This window comes from Sinohyriopsis cumingii, chromosome 9 (genome assembly GCF_028554795.1).
Source record: "Sinohyriopsis cumingii isolate HCF-2022 chromosome 9, ASM2855479v2, whole genome shotgun sequence".
In the NCBI taxonomy this organism is placed as follows: Eukaryota; Metazoa; Mollusca; class Bivalvia; order Unionida; family Unionidae; genus Sinohyriopsis; species Sinohyriopsis cumingii.
In genome coordinates, this window is record NC_142969.1 from 122,262,800 (window position 1) to 122,279,882 (window position 17,083).

General features: G+C 37.0%; 1 protein-coding gene across 1 annotated transcript in view; it reads right to left on the reverse strand.

Moving 5' to 3' along the window:
* LOC149792814 (uncharacterized) overlaps positions 1–4,255 on the reverse strand; it is a 107,742-nt gene extending 103,487 nt beyond the window's left edge. Inside the window, exon 1 of the mRNA XM_089971266.1 lies at positions 4,231–4,255. The gene's annotated coding sequence lies outside the window, so the exon portion shown is untranslated. The remainder of the gene's footprint in view (positions 1–4,230) is intronic.
* Positions 4,256–17,083: the final 12,828 nt, after the last annotated feature.

Sequence of the window (17,083 nt, forward strand, 5' to 3'; positions counted from 1 at the left end):
CATTACTTTTCACTGGAACATTTAGATTTATTTAGGCAATCTGTCGTTGATGTACACTTCAGAGCTAACGTGAATCCAGGTGGTGTTAATTACAGAGCAATTTCGGTTATACTCAGCAACAAAGCAATGTTGCTTGAAGGTGTTGGTGGCCGAATAAGAATCGTTGACGCACCTGTAGAAAATATGTAATCGCGCGGTGATTTAAAAACGTGAGTATAATCATAACTGTCATCATATCATCACGTTAGCGTCAGTCTGACTCCTGGTCAGATTAAAAAACTACAATCAGCATCAGTAAAAGAACCCGGAACCAAACTAACGCTAAAAAAAGTCAGATTACAAGTGGTCAAAATAAGTTGTCGTTGACAGAACGTCAGCTTAAACATCTTAATAAAAGCCAAACAATCCAAAACTGGAATACGACTTGAACTTTCCGCCAGAGCCATCAAAGATGCTGCTAAGACCGGCGGTATATTTGCACTTCTCTCGGCGATACTAGCATTGATAGTTGCTAGAGCTCCAGGCGTCGCAAAAGTGGCAGCGTTATGTGCTGTTGGAACTGCTGCTGAAATGGCATTTAAAAAAGCAACAGAAAAAGGTCTGAGACTTCCAGGAACTCCCTGTAGATACGGAAAGGGTCTGACACTTCCAGGAACACTTCGTTGAAAAACGATAGTTTTTCACCTATGTCAGATTTTGATTTACTTAATGGTGCTAAAAAATTAAATATCAAAAATGTTAGAGGTGTTTCTAAGCGCGATCAGATACCGCATAAACCAAACAGCACCAAGACAGGTATTATTAATCTTGATAATAGTACCGGTGCAGAAACTCATTGGGTTGCATATGCGATTGATCCACGTGGAATTGTTTATTTCGATTCGTATGGGCTGGCCCTATCGCTGCAATTTTTCAACTATGCCACACCACACATTATCCCGGTTTGGTATTCAACATTATCAACACAAACACTAACCGATCCACCAATATGTGGTCGTGAAGCAATTCCTGTACTCGATGCTATTTCAAAATCAAAATTACCGCCTCACAAAGTCGTGCACAATTATACAAGTTGATGTTATAACGAATAATGGTAGATATTTACGGAAGATCCCGAGGCGATATTCCTAAGAGTAAAAAAAAATTCGACGAAATAAATTTGTCAAATTACGCGACAAAGGATGAACTTGCTGATATTATGAACCTATCTGGAGTTGACCGAAAAATCAGAGACTCAAGTATATCAATCGCGATTATCACAAATGAAATTGCATAAAGCGTTGCTAATCGTTTGAAGAATACAGGCGACACAATGACAGGTGAACTCAGCATGAACGAAAATACAATAGTTGTGTTAAGAGTCCAACATCCGACGAAGATGCCGCAACAAAAAAAATATGTAGACGTTAACAACAATACCGGAGACACTAAATTATCCACTCTGCAGGCCGAGTATGATGTTCACGTAAATCTGTTCATGAAAAAACGTAGAAATTTTCAAAAACTCAATAAAATCGCGGACGATTTCTTTGGCACCCCGTTGACTGCTGACGTGAAACTCTCTGATATCAAGACGAGCATTGAAACGATTAAAAAAGCACTAGAAGATTTCATAAGTCGAATTCCTGATATCGTTAACAAAATTGATCTGATTAAAATTCCCCACAAGCAGATTGTCAATAATGTATACACAGTGTCATCGGGATTCTCAACATGGTCACAGCAAAATAATATTATTAACCATACCACGGAAGTCACTGGTGTGTACAGGTTGTCTGTGTTCAGCGCTGCAAAATGTAGTATATACACTACATATCCCTGGCGTCATTCAACCGATAAGTTTTCAGGGGTTGTGTCTATTGTGTTAAATAGCGGAGACGAAGAAACATTTATACTAGAATCAGCTGATAAGACATTAACCGCAGTATCTTACTGGTGATGTTTGGAATTTGTTGCTGAAACGCCTCAATTGGTTACTGTGTAAAATATAATGGACGTTCAAAAATCTAGATATGATCAAGTACGTGAATGGCAAACAGCGTTAAAAACCATCGTTGACAAGTATACAACGAAAGTAAAACAAAATATCGAAGACGTATGGTTCTTATTGTTGTATACTCGGTATCGGCGCTCATTGCCGGTGCTGGCGTAGTATTATCAGCATTAACACTAATGACAGCAGCAGTAGCAGTGACAATATGCGTTTCATCATCAGCAACAATTGCTGGGTTTTAAATATTATCGTAAAATGATATCCACGTGCACGAGAACAAAATTGCACGATTACTCTGCAAAATTACACACGGCAAAAAGCGTGCGCTAAATTGTCGTCGTTGATATAATCAAGCCTTAACGATGAAACGATATCAGATTCTGAATTTGACACAATGCTTAAGACTTACAATGAAGTAATTGATTTAGAAAATAGCAATTTAATTAATGACAGAACTACTTTAGCAGATAATCGCAAATAAAAATCCACTAAGAACCACAATAGCTCTTGCGCTGTTGCAAGTATACTACTGTTGCCCCAATATCCGGTCAAGATCATTTGGTACGTTGCAGTCAAATAATTCGTTGGTATTTGCAAATAAAAAAAAACCGATGAAACACCCGATTGCCAGGTTGTTGGAATACCGACCGGCAGTTATCAGATTGAGCAAATCAATGATGAATACCAGCGTAGAATAAAATCAGTGACGAGCCAGGAATCAAGATAGCCATAATGGTTCATGAACCAACGCTATCAGCCGCGATAGAGATAAATTCTCCGGATTACGCCGTTGATATCCATCAGTCGTCGATTAGATCCGTGCTAGGATGGTCTGATGTTGCACCTGAATATCAAGGACCGGCAAACCAAAACGGGATGATTTTATCACCGACGTAATGAAATTTATAAAGGAACAAGAGTACAGAAAAGAATTTTGGGATCTTTTTCTGTCTGCTCGTGAATTTGGAAGAGTTGTCTTTTAGTTACATAGATTTCTCGGTGATGGCCCGTCAGGCGTATTTGTAGACGAGGAATATATTGACAGCTTTCCCAAAAAAAATTAAACCCGAATTCACAAGAGAATGTAGTAAATTACAAAATTTATTTATCAATGCTGCGAAATATTATACTGATGACTTAAAACAACAAATTATTGAAACAATACGGCATTTAAATCAGATCATAGACGATCTTGAACATATTAATCGACAATTTCGTGCTGGTATCATGGATATGGGACCTGATATACGTCCAGCACCCCAACAGATGTTTCTTGATCATTATAAAGTAACTAGAGAACAATTGCCAAGATTTGTAATACCATCGTTTGCAACCGACGAACTATAGAAATCACTCATCGATCTAATCAACGAAAACTTTCCTAAAATACTCGAGTCATGGAGAAAAATATCTCCGCCACCAAGTATTCTTTGATATAACAATAATCAACACGGAGAAGGCCGTTATATATCGCCGGAAATTGTAAATATAACCTCAACGATCGCGGTCAATCTTGTTTGTGATCCAACTGATGGAAGTTATCAGACAAACACTGATGTATCAAATCAGGCGCAGCAGGGATATATTTTTAATACTTTTACATTGCAGGTTCCGCCCGAATATCTGATTGTGCAAGAACCGATTAATCCGGTTTGCTTAAGATGTCATAATTCGCTATTATCAAGAATGAATTTCAAACTAAATGACCAGACCGGCCACTTGCTTGACCTTCGTGGAGAGTTTTTTAGTTTAAATTTATATGTGAGGTCTTAATGTTTTTAATTGTAGAGTGTCAAGGATAACACATACTTGAAAAACAGGAGGAAAGAATGCATAATAATCTCCCTCCTTGAGTTTTATCCTTGACAGGGTCGGGGGGGACATTTTTTACTGACAAATCGACTAAAATCAGTATTAAAAAATGACTAAAATCTGACATACTTTCACTTTCATTTTCACGAAATGACTCTAACTTTCATTTTCATTACTATAATCACTGACAGTTTCTGATATAATCTTTCTTAAGTGTCTTATGCGAGTGTTGATTGTCGTTTTTGCTTCGTATTCACGAGACAGTTCTAATCTAATTTTTTCTATTGCCCGAGAGAGAGACAAATTTCCCCACTTCAGTTTCTTTTACTGTAGCCAACGATTGAAACATAGCCCCTTGAATTCGCTATATAATACAATTGTGTAAAACGCAACCTCTAGATTACTGAAGAAAATATTTCACTTACCTCTGCTGTTTTGCACTTCAGTCTGACTGGGACAGAAAATTTATCCGTCTTTTATAGTCATACACAGATGTTTTCAGTGAATCATGTCAATTCCCAAACTAACTCATCATGTAAGTTCCCAAAATGACTCATTGCGTAAATTCCCAAAATAACTCATCATGTAAGTTCTCAAAATGACTCATCATGCAAGTTCCCAAAATGACTCATCATGTAAGTTCCCAAAATAACTCAATTCACATTAGAAAAACAGGATCACGTATTAAATGATGTTATCGCAGTTGCTGTTAGTGTTGTTGAGGATGCGCTGAGAGCTGATAAGACTCCATGGACACTGGGATACGCAATGACAATTCATTCATCTCAGGGGTTAACCATCTCTGATACAGCTGTTTAAATCATCGATGATCGTATCGAATTGTCAAACTTAGTTTATCTCGCAGTGTCTCGAGTCAAAAGAATATCTCAGCTGCGGCAAATTGTCATAGACGTTACAGAAACTACTAGCACCAATAACGAAGTTGTTAGCGATGATATAGTAGGAAGCAAATTAGTGGGTTATAAGCAATGTGACAAAACAAAAACGCGACTTTGATCTCGATGTTGAATTTATCATGACATTAAAACAACAGCAAAATAATCATCGTGCGAGATGTTGTGGCAGTACTCGGATAAACATCCAAGACAATTTACCGTACACAGAAAAGATAGTAGTCTTGGTCATACACGCGAAAATGTGATGCTGTCCTGTCTTGAGTGTAATTGGCGTAGAGGTGCTAGCTTACAAAAGTGATCGCGTTGGTAACTGTGTGTCTTCAGGAATTAATTGTAATTGTTCACGTGTAAATCCACGTTGAGGACCAGTTGAATCTAATCTGTAGATTGCGGGTCTACCCTTGGATCTTACCACGCTAGAAATTGCATGCGTTGTAATACTCTCGATAGGATCAATTGCCCTTTTTTTGCCACCTTCAAGTTCACCGGGTTCACATAAATATCTTACAGCAACATTACCCAATACTGGTTGCTTTGAAAAATCATGTCGTTGTACAGGTATATGTGTTTTTGTAAGTTGCATTAATGGGTTTCATAGAAGTTGTTCGAGTAATTTCATTATTTAATGCAGCTATCACACTTGGTAATCTTGCAACCCATTCACGAGATCTCGTATCTTGAATTATTTCCTTCGCATACTGATATCCAAATAATCGTTCAACAATTGTCTGATCGCGACGAAATGCACTGTGTCCTCGTCTGATTTTGACGTTATGTTGCTTCATGAGCGATGATACTGCACCCTGAAATTCTTTGCCATGATCAACTTGTAATAAATGTGGCCATCGTAGTCCACCTTGTGGTCCATATTCTCGTTGATAAATTCGTTCAAACGCTGTAGCTACCTCAGTTGCTGTTTTAGATAATAGCGGCTCTGCTTCTTTATATCTACTTGCAACGTCAACGACAGTTAACGTGTATTTGTATGTTACTCTACGTCTTCCAGTTTTACTAGTATCATGTGGTAAAAATAAAATATCTGCTTCATGAACTTCATTTGGCACGCTAACATCAAAATGTGCATGCTGAATAATTTTAGGTGGTGTTAAATAAATTTGCCATATTGCCTGTCGTGCAACCCATTTTTCAGCAGGAACACTTGTAACATTTGCTGCTTCAGCGAGCTTACTAATCGCTGCTCTACCTTTGCAATATCCTCTATAAATCGATTTCATTATAATATTAATCGGTTGATTAATTACCGGCTCTTAATACTAGCTTACCTTTCATCGCAGATCTCACCAACCAGTTAGCTAATGCTTATTTAAAAGATTTTATATTTATGGAATTTAACGCATGAATTAATTTCAAATCTGCAATATGTCGCTGATCTTTACTTTTACAAACTACATCATGAGCGTGACACGCTTTATTAATAGCGTTTACTGGATACTCACCAGGTTTTGGTTGAACTTGGTTATCAAGTCTGATATCAAGTCTGGTACCAGGACCACAATAATTATATCCTGGAAGATGTTTTTGGATGACCTCGATGGACTTATTCATAATTTAGTTGTATACGACGATGTGGTGCTGGACAAACAATGAAATCCAACTCGTAATTTCTCGCGTGGAAGACATAAAAACACAGATGTGATTTATGTTACTCAACGGTATACACAAATACCAAAAGTGATCAGAGATAATAGTAATATTCTTGCTGTATTTAATGGAGTTGATACACATACTCTGCGAAATATTCACCAGACTAGGTGTAGCGGTGATATGGATATAATTAAGTTTAGAAATTTTTTTAGTCAGGCTCAGTCAACCCCGCATGGATTTATAACAATAAACTTGCATGACCCATGATCACGATATCGTATAGGTCTTGATAAAATTTTTGGATAGCAGCAGAGAGGGTGCAGCCGCGGATGTGTCATTGTGGGTAAACTCGCGCGCGTATTTTTTCGAAAACACCAATGCGGGAAAAAAGAAAAAAAACAGGTTAACCGGTAGAGAGTGACTCTCGAAAGTTAAAAGCTTCGGTTTCACGTTAACGGCGTATTTATTTTTTTTAATTTTTTTTTCATTTTTCATTTTTCATTTTCGTAGGAAGCTTTAGTTTTCATAATGGGACCTTATAAAAAGTGATATGTTCACCCTCTCTGCTGCTATACGTACTACACCGAATTGCAAATCGTTCACGTCTAGGAAATGCAGTTGGGGTCTCAGTTATAATTTCCAGAAGCCCAATCAGTTTTCAGAAGTTCCCTTAAGTGACTTCTTGTGGAATAAGTCTTTAAACTGGGTTTTATTTGACACCTAAAATACATGCTTAATTTGATTCATTCTGACCTTGATTTTTATGGTCATGATGTTGACTATTAAATGATGGGCTGCGAATCTACGTTTTCTCACAAGGTTTCATTCTTTGTAAATTTTGTGCATGCTACAAACCACGAACTTAAAGACACGTGGAACTGTAGTTTTTATGTGGAAATACTATGTTGTCTTTCCAAATGTAGGAAATTATTTGAATAAAAATGCCCTTGTTCGTAAAACACTAAAACCTCTGAAAATAAAGTAGTTCAGAGGATCTTAAGCGTTTTTGTTTGCTATAACAGAATGCGAAGCAGCTACCTTATCTTTTCTGATGATGAAACCTGTATATAACAATGGTTAATTGGTTTCTTTTCACGATGGTCTTGTAATATTGAAGTGACATTGTCGAAATCTGGGCTGAACAAATTAGTGCATCACTATACTTTACATACCAGGCAATGCTAGTAGAGTGCGAATCATTCTTGTAAACTACGTTATTGACCTTTGCTATATAACAAAATGTATATAAACCGTTAAAATATGCAGAGCTCATAACACATTCCGTTTAAGAAAAATCTGTTTTTCTGGAGAATATTTTTAAAAAATAAGAATCTAGCATTATTATTAGAAATAATGTCATTTTATATTTGATCATGATTTCGGATATAGACATTTCAAAGTGCTTTTGTTTATGCATTTCAAAAATGGAGCCAAGTTGTTACTAGTAAGATATGGTCATATCGACATAAGCGAATGCTTTGTTCGCAATTATCAATTACTGCCAATATTCATGTCGAATTTATTTTATATTTAATCTGCTCCCTGATAATTCAAAGTAAGCATATTTCGTATGATACATGGAGACATGCTTCTAAAAGTGGGAGATATCTGTATTGTTACCTTCCCTGACAGCCAGTAGGAAGAAATGACCCAGCTACCATTGAGCAATGTAAAACAAACGGTCGATAGTGGCGATCAAGATTTTCCGTGCGGTTGAAAATATTGTTACGCGGATTTTAGTTTCATAGATAAATTATAGATAGCAATGCATTCATCAAACGACAAGAACAGACTTTGAAATCTAGAGTTCAAAATAACAATTATAGTCCCAAATCGTTACACCGACGAAAATGGGAGTGGTAGTAGTGTTATTGGAGATGTTGTTTTTGTGCTAGCAGTTTAGATTGTGGGGTGGAATTTGTAGTAGTAATAATAATAATAATATCCTTTAAGACAAAGTCGGACTATGCGGCGCTAGAAGTTCAGCTTGTACAATATTTTATCTAGATTATGCTTTGCTTCTTATCAACTAATAATCTCAACTGCCAAATGTACAATTTTCATGTTTACCGCAAAATCATGTAATTACTTCAACGCGCCTGAACGATTACAAGAGAATGATCAAGATAACAAAACCACCCCTGTGTTAGTAACTGCGTTTTAAGATTTGGAAAATCGTTAGAGCTTCATTGCACTAGAAGGTTCAATAGTACCGAATGTATCAATAGCATTTTAGTCCGAACATCTGAGTCTCACAAAAACAAACAAATCGGACGCACAGTGTTGAGTTTGGGGGTAATACAATTATTTTAGATTTTTTTTTTAACTATAGCAGCATGCTCAACATATTAGATGTGTGTACGCGATCGTGTGTTTGTGCTTCCTATACGTAAATGTTGTGGTCGGAGATGAGTTTTCACAGTTATATGAAACTTAGGATAATTTCATCAATTATAAAGTACGGGGAATTTGTAACACACACACACAGAGGTATATATATAGAGTGAGATATTAAAATTAATTGAGTCATTTAAATTCTTCATTTATCACATCCGGGTTGATATCTGTCTGACATAAACAAATTCACTTGTTTGAACTTGTTGCACGGACACTTAATCTTACAACACAATCACATTTTTGATAACAATGAGAGATACATATCCTCGGGAATGACCCAACTAGATGAAACTAAAACTTCCCTGTTGCAAATTAAATAAATCATATATCAACACGAGTCCAGTAACGTTATTTACGGCCTGAACTTAGATACAAATATATCATAGCAATATTATATGAGAGAGCATAGATTCAAACCCCATATCATTATTTCACGCCAGAACATTGATACAAATACTATAACGTTATTTCATGCTATAACATAGTTACGAATCCCATTAACGTTATTTCATGTCATAACATATATACAAATCCCATAATGTTATTTCACGCCAGAATAATATAGATACAACTCGCATATCATAAGTTCTTGATAGAACAAAGTTACAAATTCCATTAACGTTATTTTGTGCCATAAAATATATCCAAATCCAATAACGCTATTTCATGCCAGACTAAAGACACAAACGCATATCATTATTTCATGACATAACATATATACCATACCAATCCCATAACTTTTTTTATGCCAGATTAATGATGCAAATTCCATAACATTATTTCATGCCAGAACATAGATTGGAGATAAAAACTTGAGTGATTACTCAGTTTGCCTTTAAATGTACGGAAATATGCTAAAAGACACGTTGAGCACGTCCTTATCTTATCTGCGTTGTAAGAAAGAGATCTGCAGTGACAAATAATTATTAAAGAAAATCGGTAATAGTTGTATCAGTGATGGTATATATCACTTGCACGGTACATTCTGTAATCATCCGTGAGCTGTGAAAATAATTTAAATAAGGAAACTGTTTAAAGGAAAAGAGCAGTAGATTGCAGGGATGGTAAAAATGGTAACTTGAATGATATATTTTTAATTTTGACGAAGAATCCACACTTTTGGGTTATCTGTCCAAATGCCAGCAACTAGATGGAAATATTCATATAATTCGGAAAATTCCGTACATGTCGCGTAGCTGCAGAGATTACTTTTAAAGAAAGAAAAGAAAATCTGTTTTCACTTCGTCGATTTCTTCACCAAACTATTATATCAACAAGAATAACTGCTCGCTCTTAATGATGCATCGATATGAGACGTGCATCGTTCCTAAACAATCTGAATAAAGAGAGAAACACAACGGTATCAGACCCAGCCTTCTCTGTTCTAGAGAGGATTCGGATTTCGGTTAGGAATGACCGATAATAACAATTACGCGATAAGTAACTTCCGATGGTATTCTATAAAATATGCATACTGAAAATAGGATATCCCTTGAAAATCATCTATATCAACTTTATATTGAATGTATGATATCCCTGGAGGTAGTCTATATGTCCTTTATAATGAAAGAATGATACCCCTTGAAATAAAATTAAAAAATAGAGCACTTTCATCTCCATTTCCAAACATGTGTTGCATCGCAGATCGAAATGCGTGGAAACTCAGTTAGTAATGCGTCAAACTCGTAATGCGAAGGTCGAGAGTTCAATACTCGCTAGGGCAAGCCCGGGTTAGCCGTCTCAATGACTCTTTGGGAAGGTAATTAACTTTTATTTCCTGAGCACGATATAGCAAATAATTTCTTGAAAGTGCCGAAACCAGAGAGTTTAACATTATTGATTAACCATATAAAAATCTAATGACTTTACGTTTACAGCTATATGAAATTACCGTCGAACGTACATTGTTTTAATAGATTATGTCTACTTATGCAAACGCGCATTCGACAATTCGTGATGTGGTCCTTCGTGGTGCATAACACCAGAGAACCAGGAGGAAGCCACCTGACCTTATATGGGCGACCACGTACTCTTGTACTTGACCCTTAAACGTGAATCAAACCATTGACCTCAGACACGTAAAGCGAACGATTGACCATATATATTTGTCCCGTAAGCTTATACAAGCATATTTATCACGTCATCAATCTTTAAATATGTTAGAGAAAGACTTAGCACTAAGCAGAGGATTTGGGGACAGCTTATGTAAAATGAAAGTACATGTCCAGACAGTGCATACTGCATAGTAATTATTAACTTTTTAAATTGGTTTCGCATCAAATATACCTCTCTTCAAGCTACCCTACCAAAATTAATAGGTATTCTCCAATGATCAGACGCTATAATGAATCGAATGGCCCTTGAAGCGGAGATGGCTTGAATAAATGAGCTGGCAACTGATACGAACAGACTCGGTCATGACATTAAGCTGCAAATGTAGTGAAGAACTAAGCGATTTTTCTTTATTTAATTTTTGTTTTACTTCGACTTAATCATACCACTCATTTCGACCATTGCAAAGTAATATAGCGAAACCGGTCACACATTCTATGTGACTGTGTAAAACCGGCTTGGTGTATAATTTTAAAAGTTCTACTGAGTGCGGCCACCACCATCACCAATTAAAATAGAACAAAAGAACAGGAAAACAAGAGCAAAGAAATAATACCAAGAAGAGGACAATAACAAGACGGCGGACTGTTCAGATGGACGTTGCAATGCTTATGTGCAAATCATGGATAATTCTGTTTATGAGACTCGCTCCAGGAAGAAATATACTGAACTGGAAACAGAAAATGAAGGTGATTGTACTGTACATGGGAATTGTGGTTTAAATGCTTTTTGTGATGCAGATTTGGTGAGTGATGAGCCTGACAATGCAAACAAGGCAGATCTATGCTCGCAACCTCAGTACACGAGTACACAGAATGTTGATAATACATGTTTTGACAGAGATGCCCAAGATTCGAGTCACCGTTGTAACAGCCCAACATATCAAGATGTCATATCTCAGGTTTCTAATCAGGACTATATTAGAAGACTTGACCAGGAACTAGATAATCTACCCAGAGACATGTATATTGAGAAATTGCTAGAGGTTTCACACGACAGTGAAGATATTGTAACCTGGTATAGGTCAGTTTTATTTAGTAGAGCACGAGGTTTTCCTGGCTGTCCGTCTGGATATTTGGTTGTTAGAAAGAACAGAAATGGTGTAAGTAGTTTAATAAAATATGCAAGGGATTGTTATTCTTTAGCTATATTTATAAAAGGGGATCCTTGCGAGATCGATTCTATTTTTAGCAAGAAGAAATCAAACCCTAATGTACAAGCTGAACATTGTGAACATGACGATGAACATAGCTCAGGGCAAGCAGAACAAGTGATTAATTCAGCAAGACTCTCGCTAGCGGAAATCAAGAGTGATTGCGGTCATCTACAACAAACTGTTGTTTCGCTCCGAGAAGAGATTATATCTCTGAAGGCAACCCAAATCACATTGGTGACTATGAATGACCCTAATGCATTCCGTGCTGATGTAAACAATAAGGTACAGGCACAATCTCAAACAATAGAACTGCTCCGTAATGAGATTAAGTCACTGAAAACTACTCAAAGCGTGTTGATGAAAGAAAATGAAACTCTCCACACCATCACCGAGCAACTTAGAGTTAAGCTGATGAAATCTTTGAGTAAACCCATGTCTTATGCGGATGTCGTTCGCACGAATAGTCCAGCTGTAAGTAACCTATCATGTAGTCCCAATGGATGTGGTGATCAACGCTCTCCATCAGTTGCTGCTCAGAACAAGATTCATGTGTCTAACTGTTCATCTTCCGTCTTGATCGACTCTAACAAAACTGGTTGCGATACACACTGCTGCCTATCAAGTGAATCTCAGAACAGAACTGCAGTGTCCAACTGTTTGTCTCCCGTGTTGGTTGAGGCTGACGACTCTACACCAGGTACAACGGCAGTGGAGTCACGAACCGGCGTAACGGCCCAACCAACTTTGGAAAAGAGTGGGGTCAGTGCTCTGCAAACTCTGGTTTCAAAAAGTTCGGATATAATTTCACAGACTTTCGATAGAAGACATATCGCCCCCTTCGATGGAAATATCCCACAGATTTATAAAGCCAATGTTCATCCTGATGTGACAAATGTTGTACGCACACCCATTCGGAATCAAAATAAACTGTTAACTTCGACTTCGACCAGGATAGAGAACGTTAGGCATCCGATTACTAGCAACAGTAATGTGAAAGGTATTGGCTTGAAAAGCCCTCCTAGCAAGATACCTACCGTTATTGGGGGTCAGGTAGAAAGACCTAGATCATTTGGTAAATCAGGTTTAGAAATAGGTTCAGAGAGTATTGTTGGACATGAGGATGTTGATGACAATAATGAGAATGTTGTATTTGAAGGTGCTGTTAGACGTAGAACAAGGCGCTTTTATGTGGGTGGCATTGGCGTCAAATCTACTGCTGAAGGCCTCGGTAAATTCTTGAAAGAATACGATATAGATCCGTTATCCATAAAGTTTATCCACAGTAGACGTAATTGTATATCGGTCAAGCTGACTGTATATAATTCAGACTGCAACACTGTTGAAAATGATGTAACATGGCCAAAAGGTGTTTATGTAAGAAGGTGGTATGGGAATCAGTCTTGGCGAGACAGGTTTAGCAATCGCGATCAGGAGGCAAATGAAGGTTCAGTATGCGATATTCCGTGACTAGGGTGACAGTTAATTGTTCATAAATTTGCCATTATGTTCTGTCGTAAGTTAATGTGTTTTGTCATCTTTGTCATTTTAGTCCTGCTTAAGTATTAATATGCCTATATTGCAAGTTAATATGAATCTTAATATCCTGACCTGGAATGTTAGAGGAATTATGTCCTCTGCTCTTAGCTTTAGTGCAATGCTGGATAAATATAATGTTGACGTAGCTTGCGTAACTGAACATAAACTATTACAGCACATACTTCCATTTTGCGATACTATTCGTTCTGATTATAAATGCACTACTAAGGCAGAGGATATTTCTTCTAATAGCACGTTTATAAAATGTGGTAAAGGACGAGTTGCAATCTTCTGCAAAACTTCTCTCATGAGATATGCTAACTTTATGGATGAAGTTAATAGTGACAGAGTTGTTGGCATATAATTCAAATTTCCCGATATGCAAAATGTATATATTTTATGTGTATATATGCCGACCCTATCATATGGCATAGATTGTTACAAAGCGCAAATTGAGTTGATTCAAAATCTCTATGATCAGTACTCACAGCTGGGGGACGTGTATTTTACTGGTGATTTCAATGCAGTAGCCGAACCAGACACTTTCAGAGATTCCAAAGATAGAGTATTTCATGAGTTCTTGCTATATAATAATCTAGTGAGTGCTGGACATTTAATAATATGCACTGGTTCCCGTTATACGTTCGCCCCAGCAAGAACGATGATTGATCATTTTGTACTGTCGGATCAATGCATAGGTAGATTACGAAGTGTGCACATTGTTTCAGATCACGAAGAGCACGTGATATCCGACCACCTCCCTATCCTTACTTCCCTTCGTACAGTGACCTGTGGGAGAGACTTCAGGCAGTCTATGAAGAGAAACAACATAGCCTGGAATAAATTAAACGCTGATATCTTGAAAAACTATCAATCTGAGCTGGACCTTCGCCTGAAAACTTTAGATATAGATACTATTTCGGACAATGTTGATAGCTTTTACCGGCACATTGTTAATGCAATACAGCAGTCAGGCGACATCGCGCTTCCAAAGTCTAAATTCAATTATCATGCCAAACCATACTGGTCAAATGAACTCAAAGAAGCACATAAACTTCAAAGACAAGCTAGGTATACTTGGATAAATGAGGGAAGACCGAGGGGTAGTCAATTTAATTCTTACAGAGAATATAAAGATAAGAAGAGAGACTTTAGAAACGTTCAAAAACTGGCTGTGGAAAAATATATGGGGGAGGTGTATGAAGAAATTGAAAAAGCACATGAATGCGATGCAAGACACTTTTGGAAAATGATCAACATTAAGAGAGGGAACAATATAAATTTTTGTCAGGAACTATCAACTGATGGAGTTTGTGTCCGTGATGATGATTCCATCGCAAATGGCTTTGCTAGATACTATGAGGACATTCACACGCCGAATTTAAACCATAGTTTTGACGGAAACTTTTATGAATTTATAGAGAGAGAATTAAATTGGGGTCTACAGGACGAAGTAAGCCATATCGAGGCCTTACAGACCAGTATCAGTTTAAACGAAGTAAGAGAAATCATTAAAGGTCTAAAGAAATCTAAAGCATCGGGCCATGATCAAATTTGCAATGAACATTTGATCTATGGCAGCGACTACCTCATCGAGTGTATGACAATTTTATTTACTCGGATGATTGATCAATCTTACATACCTGTAGACTGCAAAAAAGGGTTAGTAATACCAATGTACAAATGTAACAGAAAATCAAAGAACTCCCTCGAAAGTTACAGGCCTGTTACTTTACTGCCTGTTATCTACAAAACCTTTGAGAAAATTATTCATGAACGTTTGGTAACTTGGCTCAAAGATACTAATTCTAGTATACCCAGTTCACAACAACATGGTTACCAAAAAGGTTTAGGCTGCACAACAGCGAGTTTTGTGCTGTTACAATCAGTACAATATAATGTAAACATGGGTTCACGGGTTTTTGCTGCTTTTCTTGATACAAAAAAGGCATTTGATACCGTGTGGCACGAAGGACTGCTTTTTAAATTATTCACGTTGGGAATTACGGGTAAATCCCTTTTGATATTTTTTAACATGTATACAAATTTACAGAGTAAAGTTCTTGTAAATGGGCAATTTTCAGATTGGTTCTCAATTGGCCAAGGAGTGAGACAAGGGGGTGTTTTGTCAACCTTGATGTACACAATATTTATAAATGACTTGCTGCTACAGTTAGAAAATAGTGGATTTGGAGCAAAGATTGGATCCTTAGCTGTGGGAAATCCAACCCTAGCTGATGATATTTCACTTTTGGCTATATATCCTAGCAATCTACAAAAGCTGTTAAATATAGCATACGACTACAGTAATAAGTGGCGATTCGAGCTTAGTGTTACAAAGTCATACATTATCATTTTCGGACCCCAATACAAGAATTATATCAATATGAAATGGTATCTTGGCCCGTCATGTTTGCCGGTTACCGATTCGGCAACACACCTGGGTCACCAGATTAACTCAAAGCTGACGTCGCATGACGCAATACTCGATGCATGCAAGAAAGGGAAAAAATCTTTTCACGGTCTGTTTGGTATTGGCATTAAACCGAATGGTTTAAATCCTTTGGTTGCTGCAAATGTAATTAAAAAGGTAATTTTCCCTTCAATGTTTTATGGAAGTGAATTACGGTGTAGCATTTCAAAAAGTGACCTCGCTTTATTGGATAAAACTCTGAGGTATTTTGCCAAACATTTACAAGGTTTTCCAATACATACAAGATCAGACATTGCCATGGGAACGCTAGGATGGACATCAGCGCAGTCCGAAATTGATAGAAGAAAATTGATGTTTTTACACAGATTGCTATCTTCTGTAAATAAGGTACTGAAACTTGCAACTTAAGAGTTGACGAACACTTTGTTGATTGATATTATGTAAGAATTTGTATTGTAATATAGAACTTTTTTTTAAAAAATATATATTGATTGTATTCAGATGATTTATTCTTATATCATGTAATCTTCCATGGAAGGAAATAAAGATGATGATGATGATGATGACCATTGCAAAGCCGATGTTGAAAAAAAAAACAATCCTTTGCAGTAAGGATTTAGAAACAAAATACCGTACTGTTTCTAACAACAGCCCCCTTCATGTAAACATTTTGGAACAAGTTGTTCTGTCCCAACTAGTATCACAGCTGAATTGAATTGGTCATTTTATCAATTCACAGTATGCATATTGCCCTCGCTACAGTCCCAAAACATCCCTTCTGAAAAAAGTTAATGACCTTCTCTTTGCCTTGGATAGTGGAACGGTTACAGTCCTCGCCTTCCTTAATCTACATGCATCACTTGACATAATAAGCCACGATATATTGCTTCACCGTCTCCACAGTGTTACCTTCGCTAAAGTCACATTTAGTGGAAAGAACACAAATTTGTGTCCGTGAATTGCAAACATTCCAGGCTCGGTCCCGTATACACGAAACTCCTCAAGTCCACACTCAGTCTCATATCTGAGATTTCCCTCAAATACCTGAGTATGCCCTCAAAACTCAATTCACTAATCTAAGCTGAGAAAACAACTCAACCTAACTTTAAGTATCTCACTCA